Source organism: Ambystoma mexicanum, chromosome 5p, assembly GCF_040938575.1.
Source record: "Ambystoma mexicanum isolate Mex_15411 chromosome 5p, UKY_AmexF1_1, whole genome shotgun sequence".
Taxonomy (NCBI): Eukaryota; Metazoa; Chordata; class Amphibia; order Caudata; family Ambystomatidae; genus Ambystoma; species Ambystoma mexicanum.
Window position 1 is genome coordinate 853010713 of NC_090930.1, and position 21154 is coordinate 853031866.

General features: G+C 44.3%; 1 long non-coding RNA gene across 1 annotated transcript in view; it reads left to right on the forward strand.

Moving 5' to 3' along the window:
• The window catches only part of LOC138481247 (uncharacterized), a 360732-nt gene extending 341399 nt beyond the window's left edge, over positions 1–19333 (forward strand). The window contains exon 3 of the long non-coding RNA XR_011274208.1: positions 19266–19333. This is a non-coding gene — a long non-coding RNA (uncharacterized lncRNA). The remainder of the gene's footprint in view (positions 1–19265) is intronic.
• Positions 19334–21154: the final 1821 nt, after the last annotated feature.

A 21154-nucleotide genomic window follows, 5' to 3' on the forward strand; every position in this document is an offset into this window, starting at 1 on the left:
AAGATAACTGATCAAAGGTCCTCTCAGCAGTATGAGAAAGGACAAGTAATCTTGCCTAAAAACAAGTAAACAAATCCAGGCTATAAAGGACTGGCAGAACTGAACTGTGACAATTCCGTTGAACTTATTGACATCAGAGCAAGTGCAACAAAGAGAGATATCCACGACAAACTGTAATAAGGAAAAAGAAGGACGATGAGAAACATGTCGGGACCGGCTCCAGCCTCCTCCTGCACCACTGCTGAGAATGGGTCAATTATAAAGACTGTAAGCTTAAGAAAAACGCATGGTAAAACGAATTGTATGCTGGCGCTGACAATACTTATGTGCTTTAAGAGGGGGTAGCACCAATAACGACAGCCCTAATTTTATGGCATGTGGAATCGATACACCCATTAGAAATGTTTTTACCAATAGTTAATATATCCACTACTGAAAGCCCGGTTCAGGTGATTACTTATACCCTGCCCCCAATGGAAGAAAGACACAGGGAAGGTTTCGGGAATAACACGTTGTTATTAATAATGAACATGACACATGCAATTCTGAAGAAAACAAATTGCTGGGTATGTGCCCATTTACCACAGCATGCTGGGTAGGGAATAGGGTGGTATGTACAGCCTTTACCAGTAAGTTCTGCATGTAGTGCATCTTTAGGTGCAATGTTCTATGGGAAATGGAATGAGAGTAGTATGGGCCAATTAGACAGAACCAACATGAATGAGTTTGAGGAAATAATAATGAAGCCTGTGGGTTGTTCCATATTCCATAAAGCACAAGTAATGGCCCCAGAGCCCACGAGGAAAAGTACGCGAAAGATAACACGACAAAATAGACGAGATAGATTGTCCCCACCAGAAAAAAACATCTGTAATGACGTTTTGTGTAAGAACCGAAGGGGACAAAGATGCAATCCCCCCATCTTACACGGTGAATTATAGCCCAAGAACTGTCCCTTTTTGTCTAAAAAAGAAAGGTTCTTTTTCAGTCGGAACATATACTGGATGCATGAATACAGTGGTATTGAAATGGGAAATAGAACCAGTATATGTGGGAGATCCAGTTTATTTTATATGTGGAGAGAAAGCATATCCTTGGTTGCCCAGAAACTGGGGAGGTACAGGTTACCTAGGTCTGCTGTTCCCAGGAGTATTCCTCTTAGAAACAGCAGACATGGCCAGACTATCCAGAACTAGAGTCAAAAGGACTGACAAGGGTGTTTTGATAGCAACTGATGTAGCAAAATCATTCATTCCATTCTTAGGACAGATAGTGAACTCCTATAATATAAGGCAGCTGTCCAGAATACTAAAAAATACCATAAACACAACGAAAGATATACTATTTAACATGACGTTGGAAGAAAGAGGAATCAGGTTAATGACGCTGAAAAATAGAATGGCTCTCGATGTAATCCTGGTTGATCGTGGGGGAATTTGCAAAATAGTGGGATCAGCGTGTTGTGTATATGTCGATGACTATTCCCCTACGATCTTTGAAGCGATAAAGAAAATGCATGCCCTAAGCTCCGAACTCCCTACTGAAGAAGGAAGCTGGGGAATAGGGTCTTGGTTTTGGGGAATACTGCGTTCTTGGGGATGGAAGTTGATTTTTATATTAGTAGTGGTGTTTGGAATATTCATAACATGCTGTTGTTGCATATACTGCCTACCAATAGTTTGCGCTGAAATAACTGAGGGATGTACGGAGGGATGTATGCATATGATGACAAGAAAAAAACAAACTCATGGTGTGGGATGTTTTTATCCATGCATCCGAGCCCTACCTCAAAACTGTGCAGTACTGACATGGAAAACATCATGATGGCCAGAGCTTCCCAGAAAATGCCCAGGGAAATGCATGAAGAATAGGCTGCCACCCATTTTTGCCGATGTTATGGGCACAGAACGACACTGCCTAAAACCACCATTGGACTACCCACACAGTAGTCTGAAACCATTGGGAATGGCAATGCTGATTGCCAAAAGCAAACCCATAACTGTTGGGAATTCATTTTCTTAAATCCCAAAAAGGGGTGTAGTACCAGTACTCACCACTATCCAAAAGCCGGCGTTTTAAAACCACCAGATTTTGTAGAAAACTGAATAAATGAACCCAAAGCAAGCCAAAGAAAGACTTACTGAGAGGTGGATCCAATGTAAAGTTATATACTGAAGTGACTTGAAGGTGTATAACAAGACTGGTTGAGCTGTGGATTTCAGCAGTTTAAGTAAATTTGGACTGAAAGACACTACAAATCTAAATGTTCAAATTGACTGAGTGACCTACTTTTGAGTGTCACATAGGTTGAAATTGTTTAAATGTCATAGTTTTAAACTTAGAATCAGCATTCTAGCTGCATATGTAAAAATGTTTAGTTTTATTTGAATGCAGAAACTGGGGAACAAAAAGTGACATTTTATCTGAAACTTGGCTTAAGGAACTGGATTCTGCCCACCAGCCACCCCCATCAGGAGTGAAACTTGAGTCACAGCTGTGTTCCCAGGCCTATCTGCCTTTTGCTGGCCACTAAGGATATGCCATCTCTCTGATAATTGAATTAAGGGGAGCCCCACAGAATACAGGAGCTCTGAACAAAGCCCTGTCCTGACTCAGGCAAATGTTTTATTGCAGATGTCGTAAAACAGCTTCCTCTTGGCAGAAGCTGGGAGTGGCAGGGTCTCTGAGCTTGGCAGAAACTGGAAAGACTGGTTTCTGTACCATGTGACCTGAAAAGACACACCTCTATAGCCAGAATATGGTTTTAGAAAAAGATGAATAACTCATAGTACGGACTTGTGAAAATTATTTAAATGATACCATAATTCTTGTGATTTTTCTGCCCACATTTTAAGAGGTTTTTCGAACCGGTGGCATGTTCAGGGGGGTTTTAGCGGAAAAGAGGATATTACTCAAAATGTGTGCATGTGAAAAATCTGACACTTCATGAATTAATGTCCATACTCCTTGCGTACATGTGTGTAAATTTGGAGTAATGTCCGGAATTGCAAACCAGTTAAAAAGTGCAAAATATTGCCATTTCTGAATGCAAGCTCCCAGGAAGAGCAGAGTTTGAACAGGAGATACCTCCTGTGATATGCGAGGGGTGCATATGATTTTAAAACAATATGTACCTCTGCAAATATGTATTTGGTTCAAATCTAGATTTGTTTGTAAGTTGACAGGAGGAGTGGACTTTCTGCAGGCTGTAAAATGACATCACTCTGACACAACTTAGCTCCCCCAATCAGGGGAGAAATGAAAGCTTGGCCAATGATAAGTGGAGAGGGGCTGGCTAGCGATGCTGCTCACACACACCCATTTTGAAAACACATAAAAGCAGACAGACAGGACAGATAGGGACCTTCAAATCCATTTGCTGCGGGACGCTCTGCCGGGAAAATCCATACTTTACCTCCATCAATCTCCAGAGAAAGCTGTGCAGAAAGACCCAGAGAAAGCAAAGCAGTATCCAAAACCAGAGAGAGCTGAACCGGAGTGCAGTCCAAAACCTGACCAGATCCGTGGCAAGGCATATTTCTAAATATAGTGTGAGTACCTAGCAAAACTGTGCAGAACCAATCTCTTAGTTAAAATAATATAATTCAATCCTATTTTAACCTAAGTAGAACTGTCTCCTAACTGTCACCTGTCATTTGTAAAGCTGTCACTTGTCATTTCCTAGTTGCAAGCTGCACTTGTCTTTTGAACTTTAAAATTTCAAATCTGAAAAACGACCTTTATTTAATCGCTCATATCTCCGTGACCGTTTGTGCTAGAGACTTGCAGTAACTTTCATCTGGAAGCTGAGATCCTAGGCTTTCCTAGGACCCCAGAACGATAGTGATATTCCTTGAAGTTCCTCTGTAATCGCGCTCGGCGCATTCGCAAATTTAGCCGCGATTTGATATTTTACCGAGATTTGCAAATTTCTTCACGTGTAAAAATCTGCTGCTGCTTGCCTTTCACTTGCCAAAAATTCGTTTAACCTGCTAGTTACACCCTAGATCCTTGCTAAAGTGAGCCTGGACTAATATTAACTTGATTTCACTCACCCTGAACCTCCTAGAGGGAATTAAAAGCATTTTAGCATATTTTTCCTTCATTGCCAGCACCTTTAAAAGCATTTGGGCCTGTGTTTTCAACGTCTGTAGTCTAGGTTGCTGGGTGAACTGAATCACATTTGATTGCATTTCTGAGAACTGTGTGCTTCCCTTCCATTTCCTTGCATTGCATAAAGGGGGGAGGGGATTGCCAGAGAAAAGTGATTACATTGTCTTTGCTGAAATCCTATCAAGTTATTTTCTTTACTGCATTTCATTCCACATTGCATCCATTTGAAACCATAAAAGTATTGTTGCTATCTTATCCATTTCATGTCAACTCCTTAGTGATTATCAAGAAGTGTGCTAGTGCCAGATTCTCCGTTGTTAATCTTTATCATATCAGATTAAGTGTGATATTCAATTATTAATTTATTATAAAGCGTGATATAATATATATTGTTTAAGTTATCAAATAAAACTTTAAACTTGCAAAACAGAACTACTTCTTGGCTCAGTGGGGTCAGGGGGATTCCAAGGGAGGGGTGTTATATAGGGGTAGTCATCCAGAACGCATGAACTGGACATAAAGATATATCAATAAGGGTTTTCATTCAGTATTCTAGACTAGGCGTTGACTTGGCTGTAGTGCTGAATTGAATCCTCTTACAAATTGGGGGCTCGTGCCGGACGTTCGGGTTAGATCTACCATTTGTGCAGATTAATACAGCGTGCCAGCTGACCAGATACACATATCCGGTCGGATCACCACGCTGTGTTACGCTGTAAAGCACTCCTCATAGGAACGCTCTAAGAGAAAGGTCTGTTTTGCAAAAATAAAATACTAATTTCTGTAAGTCAGGACAGAGACCAATCTCTAGAATGACGACCTTAGTAGACATGAAAATAGCCAGAGAGCACCTCTTACATAAACTATTTGTGAGAGGTGAATGGACTGAACAGGGCCAGGATGCCTGGTTGCAGGCCATCGCGCGACAGGTCACTGAAACAGGGTCAGACCTATGGAGAGATCAGGGTCCATTACATGTGGCCCTGAGTGAACTATATATGGCTCCTAAAGCCAAAGATGAACACAATAAGATTGCCAGGGTAGCGGCATATTTATATTTACATATGGGAGCCATGCAGGACAAATGTGCTGAAGGCCAAGATCTGGCGAGTAGGCAACTGCTGGCATTACAGAAGGCCCAATCTGAGCTGGACTCTTCTGAGCAGAGGCTGCTCAGGAGCCAGGAGTCAGAAAATGATAGTAGGCAATATATCATTAAAATAAAAGAGGATATGGGCATCCTACAACAGGAAAAGACAGACCAGGATACCAGATTTCTGGCCCTGCAGAAGGAGCACCAAGACAGTTTGGACTCCTTACTGCAGAACCAGAAAAAGTTGGAGCAACAGATCAATTTCAACAGGGCATGCGCAGAGCAGGTAGCCACCCTGCAAAGTCATCTAGATAGAGTGAAGGTAGAGAGCAACAAGCTGATTTCGAAAGACCTGGATACCCAGGCAGAGTTGGATGAAGAACGCCAGAAAGCGGGTGCCTTTCAAAGGCAGAGGGACGACCTGGCGGCACAAATGCAGGCTCTTAGTCAGGAAAGAGACGCCTTAGGGCAGGAAGTCTGCCATTTAAAAAGAAAAATGGAAGAAAATCACCTGGCCCACCAGGGACTGGGTGACCTCCAAAAAGAACACCAGAACTTGTTAGAGCACACCAGGAGGGTGGAGGATGCTCTAGCAAGAAAGGAGCAGGCCAATAGGGACACAGCTCAGGAGGTAACCCTCCTGCAGCAAAGACTGGCCCAGTGCTCCAGGACCAATCAGGAAACGCAGAGAGAGAATGAGGCTCTCTGCCAGCACAATGATAGGCTCCAACAACAGGTAGCGATGCAGGAGAGACTGATAGAGTCTAGTAAGGCCTTAACTGAGGAACTGAAGGTGCAGGCTCTTGCATTGCAACAGGGAGCAGGGGCGGATAGAGATGAGGTTCGCTGGGAAAGAGAAACTCCTGAGCATAACCCCAGGAGCCCTAGTACCAGAGGCCTTTATTTCTCTCAGTCCCTGGACTCTGCCACCCCCATGTCCCCTGGCGCACATGAGCACAGGGCCACAGGGATGGCAGATTACTATCCAGCTAAAAGTATGGGGCTCATAGGCCAGTACCACTCAGGAATGGAGGGGTGGGCATCCGGGTATGGGCACCCAAGTACAGTACAGTTCAGTGGGGAACCCCAGGAGAGTAGGCCCCTGAAGGGCATCCTGAAAACCTCTGCCCAGTTAGGTCAGTGGGGGGGGTACCCATCAAATCCTGGCAGCAAGGAGGGATCTGAAGACTCCTCTGAGCGGTACAGGAAACAGGAGACCAGGTCCCCACATTCTGCCAGCCATTCCCAGGCTCGCAGAATCCGGGAAAACCTGGAAGATCTGACGGGAACCTCTGGGAGCAGTGCCTCTGAGTCAGAGGATGAATGGACAAGGGTTACCCGAACCAAAAAGGCCAATAAGGCAAAAAGGGCCTTGCTTAAGGACCCCTTAAAGCAGATTAAGGCGATCAGGAGCGTCATCACGCCTTACCATAAGAACGCTAAGTATTCTGTTTGGGAGCACTTAGAGTTGTTTGAGCAAATGATGGAGACTTTCCATTTGAAGGACAGCCAAAGCTGTATTCAATATGTAAAGTGGACCTTCTCCCCGGAATACTCCAGTTTCTTTGCGGGGCTGGAGGACCAAAATCATTTAAGATGGTCCACCTATAAGGCGGCCATCTTGAAACATTTTTCCATTCATAGAAATCCTCAAGAGGCTCGCAAGGCAGCCTACAATTTGCAATGTGGGGAGGATCAGGCCCCACAAGAATTTGTGCAAGAACTGAAACGTGCTTTTGCGCAGACCACCAGAAGGGTGCGCACAGACAGTAGAGAATTCATTAATACATTTTTTCATGCCTTGCCCAAATACATAATGACCCAGCTCGTGAGGGATTTTCACGAGAAAATATCTTTAGACTGGGTCATTGAACAGGCTACCCGGATCTATGAGGTGCAGAAACCGGTAGATAGCAAAAATAATGCCCAGAAAAACCCCAAAGCCAACAGCACCCCTGCTGATGCCAAGGTGGCAGAGGTAAAGGTCACCCCCGTTTTAGAGTTGGAGATGGGGGGGCCTAAAAACCTACCTGCACCTAATAATGCTAGGCCCAGAAGGTCCTCGGGCCAGTCACAGACAGGGAGCCAGGGAGGCAGCCCCACAAATGGGGTCCCTCGCTCTCCTGATTATGTAAGCCCCCGTTACAAGGGAAACAGACCCATCCTGGGTTATGTGTGGACTCCTCCAGCCCAAGGGGGGAGATCCAGCCAAGAACCTAACCCAGGGAACTTTCCTCCTAACTTCCCACCGGAGGGCAGAAATTCTCAGAATCCTGGGCAGAACTTTTTCCCCAGGTATCCACCCAATTTCCAGCCCCAAAACCATCCATCCTTCTTTCCCCAATTCCCTGAGCCCAGACCACTGAATCCGGGAGAGGGGAGGCCAAGGGTGGAGGGGTACCCAAATCTTCCCAACCCGGGGTATTACCAGAGGAGGGACAGCTACCCTTCCCGGGATCAGCCCAGGGGAGAAAACAGGGCCCCGTATCAGCCTGAGCGGGTTTCCCAGTTAGAGCGCCAGGTTCAAAACATGGCGCAGGATCTGGGTCACATACTGAGGGCTCAGCAGAACCCTCAGATCGGCATGCCGGCGCAGAACGCACCCAACTCTGGACCTGGTGCCCCAGAACAATGACGGGGGCAGCACCCCGATAACACACCGGTTCCTAGGGAGGAGGCACAAAGGGAAGGGGGGTGTAAAGCCTTGGAGGAAGCTTCCTTCCTCACTTGTAAACAGCCCCTGGAAACCCAGGAACCGGAAACAAAATCTCTTGCCCCTGAAAGTCTGCCTCCTAAGGAGCAGAGGGGGGGTAGGAGAAACAAAAGACCCAAACAGACTCAGTTTAAGGAGGAGGAACAGATCTTCCAATTTGAGGGAGAGGGATCCTCAGAAGATCCTGGGAAAAGGATCTTCTCCTTCAGAGATGGGGGAACTCCTCCCAAAGAAAAATGGGTCCCTAGGGATGCAAATCCAGATTGGGGAGATGTGGAGAATGAGCTACCGCCGCCCACCATCTCATCCCAGAACCAACAGCAAGAAAATCCCCTGGTTCAAACCCATCCTGGTGACTGCCTCCAAAAAGGGGGGGGGCGGCCCGGAGCCAGGGGAACCCACAATGGCTCTGATCTCCAGTTGCCAACTTTTTCTTTCAGATTCCCAAGGCTCTCCACAGAATTCTGCCCAAATTTCTTCTCTTGCAATGTCCAAAACCAGAAAATTAGCCCACCAGTTGTCCAAAAATGTGCATTATCTGTGCCCCCTTGAGGAGAAGGAGGGAAGATACTATGCCCCGGTACAAGTACAGGGGCAGGGTACAATTTTGGCACTGGTGGACACTGGATCTCAAGCTACCCTTCTGTCCAGAAGGGCCTTTGACGAACTGAATGCAGGAAGGGGAGAGAATTACCAAATTCCTCTCACCTCTCTTCTTGGACAACTCCAGAACTTTGACGGGAAGGAAATTCCTGTCGAGGGGACTGCAGACGTGGACATTAAAATTGGGCGACACAAGTTGAAACACCCGGTCATAGTTGTGACCCCAGAGGGCACCCCTTGTTTACTAGGGAATGACCTCCTGAGAAGGTTGTCACCCCTAATAGATTGCGTAAACAAGGTCCTCTGGACCCAGACTAGCCGACCAATAAAATTAAAACAGAGTGTCAACCATGTTAGTTTAAACGGCACCTGCCACATGGTTGAACAAAAACCTGACCAAGTAGAATTTCACTTCCAGAATAGCCAAATTCCAGACGTGACAGTAATAGCAGTAGGACAACAGACTGGTGATGGAGGGTCCTCTCTTTTTCTGAAAATCAACCTCCCTTCCAGTTTAAAGTGGTATTCCACGCTGTAAGGAAACACTCTGAAATTCTATACTAATCCACAATCAGAAACTCCCACTCCTATAGTCCAGAAAGATGTGAAATCAGCTCATAGCCTGGCTGATATTCAGCAAATTGGAGAGCAGTTGTTCATCCCTGTTCAGTTAAATGATGGGAAGGACTCTGTTCTCGCTCGAGTGTGTGTGAACAACGGTAAGAGCTTCATCAGCGAAGCCATGTTCCACCAACTCCCAAAAGATCCAGCCATTCCCACCTTCAAACTGATAGACAAATGGGAAATGGACCTGGAAGCACCTAATTCCAAACATCTCCTGCCAAGCAGGTGTATGCTCAAAATCTCCATTGGCAACAAGAGCATAGTCCATAATTGTTGGGTCGTGCGAGAGGTCACTGCCGCCTTTTACTTAGGCAGTGACATTCTCAATCGCTTTGCCATTAGTTTGGACCTAATAAACTTCAAAGCTTGGTCCCGATTAGCGGATAATCCCATGGGCTTTGATGATCCAGAGAAAGCATTTAGGTCAGCTCAATTGCTACCTTATGCAGTTGAAATTCAGATCAAAGAGGAAGTCACCATCCCAGAAAGGACCCGACAATTCTCCCTGGAAGTGAAAGTTAAAAGAGGACAATATTTGCAAAACCCTGATGCTTACATACATCTAAATGCTTCTCTCCAACAGCAAGGGTTGGGGGTAAACCCAACTCCATTAGTCAACATAGAACATGACACCATTCTAATAGAGGTGGATAACAGCGACTTAAAGAGTATGACTCTAGCCGCCGGCACCATTATTGGAATGGCGGTTGATGACCGACATTTTTCCATCGACTTAGTAAATGAACTGTTAGGACCAATCCCCAAGGACTGCATTGACAGTGACAGTGAGGACCATACAACACCAGACAGGATTTTTACCCGGCATGGGGGGAACTTCCTGGTGTACACTTCCTGCCCCTATGGTAAGGAAGATGTGACTTGTGACTTCAGGAGGGATGAGGTGATTTTCCAGGTCCATGAGGGCTGCCTTTCCCACCTGAAGCCTCCAGTCCAAATCAGCACTCTGACCAGGGACTTCTCCACCCAGTTGGAGGAGGCCGCGGAGATAGCCAAACCAGAAGTCTTTCCGGGCTTCAGGCAGATGGTGGAAGAGAGAGTCAACCTAGCCGATGCCTGTGTGACTCTGGAACAAAAGCAAAAGTTGAAACAAGTTTTCTTGGATTTCCAAGATCTCTTTGCGGTAGACTCATATGACTGTGGTCGCACTGACATCCACACAACAACAATCCCCACGGACCCTGGCATGACTCCTGTGTTTGTGAAGCAATATCGCTTGCCTCTCGCATCAATGGAGTCCCTTACTGAAATAATTAAGAACCTTGAGTCCAGGGGAATAATCTGTCCAGTCCACAGCACCTTCAATAATCCGGTGCTGGGAATATTGAAGCCAAACGGCCAGTGGAGACTCTGTGCTGACCTCAGGGAGCTCAACAAACGGGTCCATACTTCCCGATGGCCTCTGCCCTACATTGACCAAGGGCTGGCCCAGATCCAGGGGTCACAGGTATTCACAGCAATAGACCTGACCAATGGATACTGGACCGTGCCTGTCAGTAGGGAGGACCAATACAAGCTGGCTATTACCTTTGGGGGCCAGCAGTACACCTGGACCCGGACTCCCTTCGGATACCTCAACTCCGGCAATGAATTCAACATTTTTCTACACAAGGCCTTGCCCGACTTGGGTGCAAGGGGTAACCTGGCTTATGTAGATGATGTCCTCATTAAAAGTTCATCTGTGGAGGAACACATAGCGGAGATCCGTTATGTTCTGACGCAGTTGAGGGCCGCCGGAGCAAAACTTTCCTTTCAGAAAGCACAGTGGTGTAGAACCCGTGTTAATTTCTTGGGGCATGAGATTACTCCTCAGGGTCTCTGTCCCCAGGAAAAGAAAGTGGAAGCACTTCAGAAACTGAAAGACCCCACAACTCTGCGGGAACTAAGGAGCCTCCTTGGACTGACCAATTACAGCAGAAAGTTCATTGAGGGCTACGCAGAGATCACCAGACCCCTGATTCATCTCCTGAAAGGGGGGGTCAAGTGGGAATGGGGTCCAGAACAAGCCGAGGCAGTAAGACAACTCAAGAGAAGCCTCTCACAAGCGCCTTGCCTAGCTTACCCTGTCAGAAACAAGGAGTTCTTCCTGGAGACAGGGTTCTCTAATACGTGCTTGACGGCAGTATTATACCAAAAGCATGACAAGGTCAATAAAGTAATCTCCTATGCGAGCAAAACTTTATCCTCTGTGGAGGAAAAATTCAACGATTGTGAGAAGGCACTCCTGGCAACGGTGTGGGCATTGAAGAATTACCGCCCGTTTATCCAGGGGGAACACATCATAGTGGAGACTCCACACCAGCCTCTGCAATATCTCCAAAGTGACAGAATCTGGGCCGGAAATGTGAGTAATTCCCGAATTACTTCCTGGATTCTGTCAATGCAAGGCTTTCCTGTGGAGGTCAGATATGGCCAAAACAAGAAGAGTCCCCTCGCGCAAGGTCTGGCTGACTTGCATGATTGTGCCAGAGAAAACTGTCTCGAGGACGAAAGTCTGAAAATCAAGGACAACATGGAGGCATACCTTAATTCCCCCCACAAAGTCTTTGAAGAGGACAAGTGTGAGGGAATGCCCACTGTCTATGTGGATGGATGCTCGTACCATGTTGACAACAACGGGGAGAAAGAACTGGTGGCCGGCGTAGGGAATGCATGGGTGAATGAGTCCCCAGAACCCTCCGCTGGATACAAAATTGGTCCCCGAAGTAGTCAGGTGGCAGAATTGATGGCTGTGCATCAGGCCATCCTCACTGCTGTCCAGCATCAACTCCACAAACTGGTCATAATCACCGATTCGGATTATGTACGGAACGGGTTGTGGGGCACCTGGTTAATTGGAAAAACAGAGTCATGTTATGTGCTAACAACAAACCCTTGAAACATGGGAAGTTGATCCAAAAAATTGATGATCTGGTCACCTCGAATGAGATGACCATCTATTAGAAAAAGATCAAGGGTCATTCCAAAGTAGAGGGACCAGACAAAACTGGAAATGACTTAGCTGATCAGCTGGCCAAAACCGGGGCCATCCAAGGGGATCTAATTGAGATTGAGACCCTGTTGGGGGAAATCCAGGTCACTGCTATCACTAGGTACCAGACAAATGCTCACAACGACCTTTCAATTGCACAATGGAGTAAGGAGACCCCTGATGCTGATTTAATTACAGCTCAGAAGGGGGATCCAATAATTGGTAAATTTTACCAGCACCTTGAGGACCCTGAGAACTTTCCCCTGACGGATACCGATTACATTGGGAAAGAGGACCTAAGAGTGTTGATGAAGTGTCCAAAAATGTTCCGGATCCAAGACGGTTTGTTGGTAAGGAAATCCAAAGCTGGCCACGATCAGTGGGTGGTTCCTACCTCATTCCGAAGCCTGATGTTAAGTCACGCCCATGATGGGGCTACAGCCGGTCATAGGGGGTTTCATACAACACTTGAGATCTTAAGAGAGGTTGCCTACTGGCCACACATGGGGCAGGACCTTGACCAATACTTGAAGGGGTGTCTCGTGTGTGCACAATTTCAGCCATCATCCCTCACGCACCGTGCGCCTCTCCAAAAGAGGGGGATGACACTGCCATGGTCAGATTTACAAATCGACTTTGTAGGCCCCGTGATTCGCTCTGCTAGGGGGAATAAGTACATGTTGACTGTGACATGCTTGTTTACCAAGTGGGTGGAATGTCTCCCAGCCCCAAATTGCAAGGCAGAAACTGCAGCTGCCCTGATGATTAACCACATCTTTTCCCGTTTTGGTCTACCTCAAAGGATTGAGTCAGACAGAGGTAGCCACTTCACCAGTGAAGTAATGACAAAGATGTGGGAGATACTGGGGGTCAAGAGAAAGCTACACATTGCTTACAGGCCAGCTTCTTCTGGGGCAGTAGAGAGATATAACCGAACCATTGTGAGCATGTTAAAGAAGTTTGTGGCAGATTCTGGGCCAAGTTGGGATATCCGATTACCTCTGGTCCTAATGGCCATCAGATCTACCCCTTCATCTGCAACCAAAATGTCACCATTTGAGTTGATGACTGGGCGCAAGATGGTGCTTCCTCAGCATTTGCTCTACAGGACCCAAGAGCAGACCCTAATAAATGCCTCCACAACTCACGAGTATGTGGAGAATTTAAGGAAACACCTTCAACATGCTTTTGCTTATGCTCAGCGGAATCTAGAAAGATCAGCTGATAGCATGAAGACCCACTATGACCTGAAGACTTCCAGGAAGGAATATCAGGTGGGGGACCGGGTCTATCTATACAACTTCCAAAGAAACCAGGCAAAACAGCGGAAATTTTTGCCTACGTGGAAGGGACCCTTTGAGATCATCGACAAGATCTCCCCTGTGGCCTACAAAATCCACATCCCCAAAGGCGGTTTGGCAGAGGGGGAAGACAAGTGGGTCCACATAAACCAGTTGAAATGTTGCCATCCCAGGCACGCTCTGCAACAACTGGAGGAATCCTCTGGAATCCTAGCGAGTACTGTCTCAGACTAATTCAGTTCCAACCATAAAACATACCACATCTAGTCTCTAAAATATTGTGATTTGCATGAAACTGTCTCTTAGTTATACTGTTTTTTTTTTTTCTCAAAATAAGAATGTAATGTTTCGTTATGATGAAATGCATATGCTGCCCCACTATCTCAACAGTGGTGGAAACACGTCTATGAGTAGGTATTGCCGCTCTTCCTTTGTCGTCCTAGGAGAAAGAAAACCTGGAGACGGGCCAAGGAGGACGATCCGGAGACCGGGAGCAGAGACGCAATGGGCCCGGGGTACCGCCCAATATTCCCATCAGGACCGGCGAGGAGAACCGATCGATCCGACCGGATGGAGAAAAAGATGCTGAACTGTGCCATCTATTGGAAGAAGATGAGGAAACATCCCAGGTCTTGCGAGTCCCATTAGTGAAATAGAATGGCCATCGCAAGAGGGGGGCTTGTGGGATGTTTTTATCCATGCATCCGAGCCCTACCTCAAAACTGTGCAGTACTGACATGGAAAACATCATGATGGCCAGAGCTTCCCAGAAAATGCCCAGGGAAATGCATGAAGAATAGGCTGCCACCCATTTTTGCCGATGTTATGGGCACAGAAGGACACTGCCTAAAACCACCATTGGACTACCCACACAGTAGTCTGAAACCATTGGGAATGGCAATGCTAATTGCCAAAAGCAAACCCATAACTGTTGGGAATTCATTTTCTTAAATCCCAAAAAGGGGTGTAGTACCAGTACTCACCACTATCCAAAAGCCGGCGTTTTAAAACCACCAGATTTTGTAGAAAACTGAATAAATGAACCCAAAGCAAGCCAAAGAAAGACTTACTGAGAGGTGGATCCAATGTAAAGTTATATACTGAAGTGACTTGAAGGTGTATAACAAGACTGGCTGAGCTGTGGATTTCAGCAGTTTAAGTAAATTTGGACTGAAAGACACTACAAATCTAAATGTTCAAATTGACTGAGTGACCTACTTTTGAGTGTCACATAGGTTGAAATTGTTTAAATGTCATAGTTTTAAACTTAGAATCAGCATTCTAGCTGCATATGTAAAAATGTTTAGTTTTATTTGAATGCAGAAACTGGGGAACAAAAAGTGACATTTTATCTGAAACTTGGCTTAAGGAACTGGATTCTGCCCACCAGCCACCCCCATCAGGAGTGAAACTTGAGTCACAGCTGTGTTCCCAGGCCTATCTGCCTTTTGCTGGCCACACTAAGGATATGCCATCTCTCTGATAATTGAATTAAGGGGAGCCCCACAGAATACAGGAGCTCTGAACAAAGCCCTGTCCTGACTCAGGCAAATGTTTTATTGCAGATGTCGTAAAACAGCTTCCTCTTGGCAGAAGCTGGGAGTGGCAGGGTCTCTGAGCTTGGCAGAAACTGGAAAGACTGGTTTCTGTACCATGTGACCTGAAAAGACACACCTCTATAGCCAGAATATGGTTTTAGAAAAAGATGAATAACTCATAGTACGGACTTGTGAAAATTATTTAAATGATACCATAATTCTTGTGATTTTTCTGCCCACATTTTAAGAGGTTTTTCGAACCGGTGGCATGTTCAGGGGGGTTTTAGCGGAAAAGAGGATATTACTCAAAATGTGTGCATGTGAAAAATCTGACACTTCATCAATTAATGTCCATACTCCTTGCGCACATGTGTGTAAATTTGGAGTAATGTCCGGAATTGCAAACCAGTTAAAAAGTGCAAAATATTGCCATTTCTGAATGCAAGCTCCCAGGAAGAGCAGAGTTTGAACAGGAGATACCTCCTGTGATATGTGAGGGGTGCATATGATTTTAAAACAATATGTACCTCTGCAAATATGTATTTGGTTCAAATCTAGATTTGTGTGTAAGTTGACAGGAGGAGTGGACTTTCTGCAGGCTGTAAAATGACATCTCTCTGACACAACTTAGCTCCCCCAATCAGGGGAGAAATGAAAGCTTGGCCAATGATAAGTGGAGAGGGGCTGGCTAGCGATGCTGCTCACACACACCCATTTTGAAAACACATTAAAGCAGACACTCAGGACAGATAGGGACCTTCAAATCCATTTGCTGCGGGATGCTCTGCCGGGAAAATCCATACTTTACCTCCATCAATCTCCAGAGAAAGCTGTGCAGAAAGACCCAGAGAAAGCAGAGCAGTATCCAAAACCAGAGAGAGCTGAACCGGAGTGCAGTCCAAAACCTGACCAGATCCGTGGCAAGGCATATTTCTAAATATAGTGTGAGTACCTAGCAAAACTGTGCAGAACCAATCTCTTAGTTAAAATAATATAATTCAATCCTATTTTAACCTAAGTAGAACTGTCTCCTAACTGTCACCTGTCATTTGTAAAGCTGTCACTTGTCATTTCCTAGTTGCAAGCTGCACTTGTCTTTTGAACTTTAAAATTTCAAATCTGAAAAACGACCTTTATTTAATCGCTCATATCTCCGTGACCGTTTGTGCTAGAGACTTGCAGTAACTTTCATCTGGAAGCTGAGATCCTAGGCTTTCGTAAGACCCCAAATTGATAGAGGTAGTTCCTCTGTAATCGCGCTCGGCGCATTCACAAATTTAGCCGCGATTTGATATTTTACCGCGATTTGCAAATTTCTTCACGTGTAAAAATCTGCTGCTGCTTGCCTTTCACTTGCCAAAAATTCGTTTAACCTGCTAGTTACACCCTAGATCCTTGCTAAAGTGAGCCTGGACTAATATTAACTTGATTTCACTCACCCCGAACCTCCTAGAGGGAATTAAAAGCATTTTAGCATATTTTTCCTTCATTGCCAGCACCTTTAAAAGCATTTGGGCCTGTGTTTTCAACGTCTGTAGTCTAAGTTGCTGGGTGAACTGAATCACATTTGATTGCATTTCTGAGAACTGTGTGCTTTCCTTCCATTTCCTTGCATTGCATAAAGGGGGGAGGGGATTGCCAGAGAAAAGTGATTACATTGTCTTTGCTGAAATCCTATCAAGTTATTTTCTTTACTGCATTTCATTCCACATTGCATCCATTTGAAACCATAAAAGTATTGTTGCTATCTTATCCATTTCATGTCAACTCCTTAGTGATTATCAAGAAGTGTGCTAGTGCCAGATTCTCCGTTGTTAATCTTTATCATATCAGATTAAGTGTGATATTCAATTATTAATTTATTATAAAGCGTGATATAATATATATTGTTTAAGTTATCAAATAAACCTTTAAACTTGCAAAACAGAACTACTTCTTGGCTCAGTGGGGTCAGGGGGATTCCAAGGGAGGGGTGTTATATAGGGGTAGTCATCCAGAACGCATGAACTGGACATAAAGATATATCAATAAGGGTTTTCATTCAGTATTCTAGACTAGGCGTTGACTTGGCTGTAGTGCTGAATTGAATCCTCTTACAATGGACGAGCCGACCAAGGCACAAATGAGATGAAAACAGTAAAAGAGTTGATGGCTATAGATATTGATGAAGACGATGATGTTTACGATAGCATTCAAAATTCAGACATAAGTACTTCAGACTCATCATCACTAGAGGAGGTTTCAATAAGTAGATGAGATGTTTGGCATACGGCCAAAGGAGGGTTTGTCAGTCTAGAAAAATGGATACCTCTACTGTGTGACCGCAAACGTATTTTGATGGCCATATCTCATGCACGATATGACAGAATATAGGTTTCCGAGTTTGCCAATGCACGCCCATTTTGATGTAACAAGAATCGCCATTTTGTTTTCTAACCATTGATCATTGCTTTCTGTTCTTATTGCTTCGCAGTACATTTTCCGCTTAAACTGCTCGACTGTAAAACATTGTTGTCTGCACGTAAAAGGACAAGGCCGCAGGGCCAAGAGGATAACAAGAGTTTGTTGAAACACAATGTAGGCAGCGCCAGGAAGAATGCCCGGCTCCCTCCCGAATGTAGCCTTGAAGCAGAGCTGCAGGGCATTTAATCATTACGCAGCTGCCAGCCAGTCTCGTTATATGGTAGAATGTGTTAGAATAAAGCAGCTAGAGGCTTGAATTATGCTCTTCTTACGGCCCCCCTTTGCCGAGCCCTGTTAGAGCGTGTCAGCTCCCAGGACACGAATAGCACCTCATAAATAGCAAGGTATGGAATGTAACTCCCCCCGTATGTAGCTCGCTTCCAAGAACAGAAGCGCTGTGTTCTGTTCAACAACTGAAAGATGCCTCTGCACTCACAAATTGCAAATTGTTACTAGAATAGATGTTTGAAGGTTTCATAGTTGTCGAAAATGTCCATCATCACACCAAGTTCAAAGAAACCCAATAAAGGGGGGGTGTTAAACATGTCATAGCTGATTGTTTGATATGCATTTTGTATATATGTAACTGATGTACGTAATTCACTCTCTTGCGTCCCTCGAGGTCTAGAGATACGCGTTGCGGGGCGTGAGACTGAGTTGGCCAACTGAGACTTTCGCTTTGCAATAAACCCTAGCTTTGGGAATACAATCTCGTGTCTGGCGTATCTATCGTGTGTGGTGACTCGTCTTGTTTCCATAGACGTAAGGGACCCCTAGGGGCCCCTTTCACTTAGGAGTATTGAAGCAGCTATTAAATATGGCGTATCACTATGGGGATTTTGTAATACTGCCAATCTCCAAATAATGGACAAATACTTTCCCATGAAGCACTTGTATCTCCCGAGATCAGCCTCAAATTATGCTGTACACGCTGAGCTAGGTCTCAGCTTCTTGGCGGATCAGCTGTGTCTAGAATCAGCTCTACATTGCCCATGGATATAGTCCAACCCCAGGGCAACATTAACACAGGTAATTATTAAAGAGCTTCTAATTAGAATTAGCACATGGAAATCATTATTGACATCCTCTTACTCATCAGAATGTTTAGAGTGCAGCCAATAACTACTGGTATTGACTGCATTCTAAACATGCTGACCTCAGAAGCAGACAGGGAAACAACAATGCAATTTCCAGGCTTGATTTTGTTTCAGCAAGACAATTCCTCGCTGGGAGGAACTTTTTTGTTACAGCATGCTATTTAGCACACGAAAGAGAATGATAAAAAAATGGAAAATGCGTTCACTTACTCTCAGAAAAAACATTTACTTTTACATGACAACTAATGCACTGCCATGTAAAACAGTTTCAGTTTAACTAAGTGACTAAACTATGTTATTTAAATACTACAAAATAAAATAACATTTAATTTGCTAACTCCCTCTTAATGAACATTGTGTAACTTCACAAACCCCAAAACAGGAATTGCTAATAGCCTTTTAGAGCTTGGGAGGGGTAATTATCTCTTGGGATAATGACCCTTCCCCAACTGATGGCCCGAGGTGAAAGGTGGTGGCGGGTCATTATCCCGTGGTAACGACCACTCCCTCAGTCTATAAGGCTATCATGGCACCATTAATCCTTGCTTTCAACATATCAAAAAATGCCTAGAAGGAATTAAGGCACAAGCACTTTTGTCTTCACCTTGTTAGATGGACAAGACACGGCAGATGAACTACAATACTTTTAACTTCTCACATTAAACATGTACATGAGCCTCCACATTTCTTAATCAATTTTAATTGCAGATTTGTTGTTTATTCCACTCCAGATACTTTGCAAGATTATCTCACCTGGAGTGACAAGACCCATGGTCGATGGCTCATTACTAGAGCAAGGTCAGTCAAGTGGCACCAGTTGCCCGTTATGCAATGGACCTATTGAAGATTTGTTACCTTTTGATATGCTTTGTCCTGCATATATGCACATTAGAAAGAGAACTATTTTATTGCTTTTAAAGCATATGCATTTTTCCAATGTTGTCGTGCATTATGTTATCTTCATGCGGCCAACTCACCCTGCACTCCATGGGCTTTTTTGCAGTACCTTAGACAGGTGATCAAGATTAGAAACAATCACAATTGTAGTGTATAATTATAAATGGTTCTTTTTTTATTTCCTGATATTAATTGTATAATGCATTTTATAATGTGTATTGTTTTTATGGAAGATTTTATTTTCGCAATGTATGCATTCGTTGATGGATATCCAGGGAGGAAACCCTAAGACTATGTATAATTGGAAGACCACAAACCTTGTGAACTTTCTTTTCAAAGTCTTCCTGACCCTGGTGGAACTTTTATAAAAGAGACGTTCCTACTTTTTGAGTACATCTCTGTTTTGAGTTGTGTCCAGAAGGGAAACTAAGTTGTGTTGTCTAAAATCCCCTTTGACCTCAGGAGTAGTGTTCAGCGTCTTTGGGAGCCCCACTTGGCTTTATAACACTTTGCTTAATCATGTTGTATATTGAATCATGCTTACCCATCAAGATGCGAAGCTTTATACCTGGTCAGCAACAAAATTGAGAACATGAAGGATTTCAGTGAGAAAGTGTTCCCTCTTTGTGATGGACTACAGTCAGCCTGATTTAGAAGTCAAGTTCATACAGAGCAGAATTGTCACATCATTGAATTATGATTATTTGTATATTGTCACATCATTGTATTATAATTTGTATATTTAGATAGTGACTAAGGCTACCAGTCATGTTTATAAATGAATCGGTCATGATTAATACATGAATACATTTCCACCTAGGATGTTTCAAACCAAACTACTCACCTTGGATACTGCAAACGTAAAATCGTCTGTGTAAAATGAGACATAATACAACAGAAATGCATGCGTCAATAATATGATATCGAATATGATGAAGATTCAGAACTGGCAGCATTACTACAAAGGAATCAACATCACAAGTGACACATTTGAAAAAAGAAATTGGAAGCTTTGATCCGGAAGTTGACTGAGCAGATTCCATTGGCAGAATTCCTATATTGTTTACTCCACTTTTTTTTTTTTTTTTTTTTTTTTTTTTTAGTTCACCTTTTTTTATTTGGTTTCTAATATTGGTGGATTGGCAATGTGCTGATTAAAGCAGAAAGGTGCCTGGCACAGACGGCATGACTTCTGCAGTATTGAATCTGAAGAGAGGCTTCTAGACAGCTGGATGTAACACGGTTCTGGAAAGCACTATGACCTTCACTGATGCCCAAACATCTGACTGATTGACATAGTGAAAGATCTTACCTTCACTAAGGTTCGCACACATGTGGGTCCAAAGAAAAGCCAGTCTCTCTTGAACTAAAGAGATCATAGTGGAGTGCGCAGTATTATCTTTGCTGATAACACCAGAGAAAAGGGGGGACGTGGCAATCTGTATCAGTTGTAAGTGGATAGTGTGGTATATGGACAACCGATCGTTTTTGGCATTGAATAGTGTGGTTTCAAGTCATCTTTGCTTCATGCTCATTCATTCTGCACTCTCACCAGGTAGAAACACTTCGAAGAAATTTCAGAAGGGCAACACTTATTTGGGCCATGTGGTTTGCCACAGTATTCATTGATATAGACATTTAGAAGAATTGGAAAATTGCCAGATGCAGTCAGTTCCTGTATGGAAGTGTTGTGAACCTGAATTTAAGAGGGATGGAGATGGCT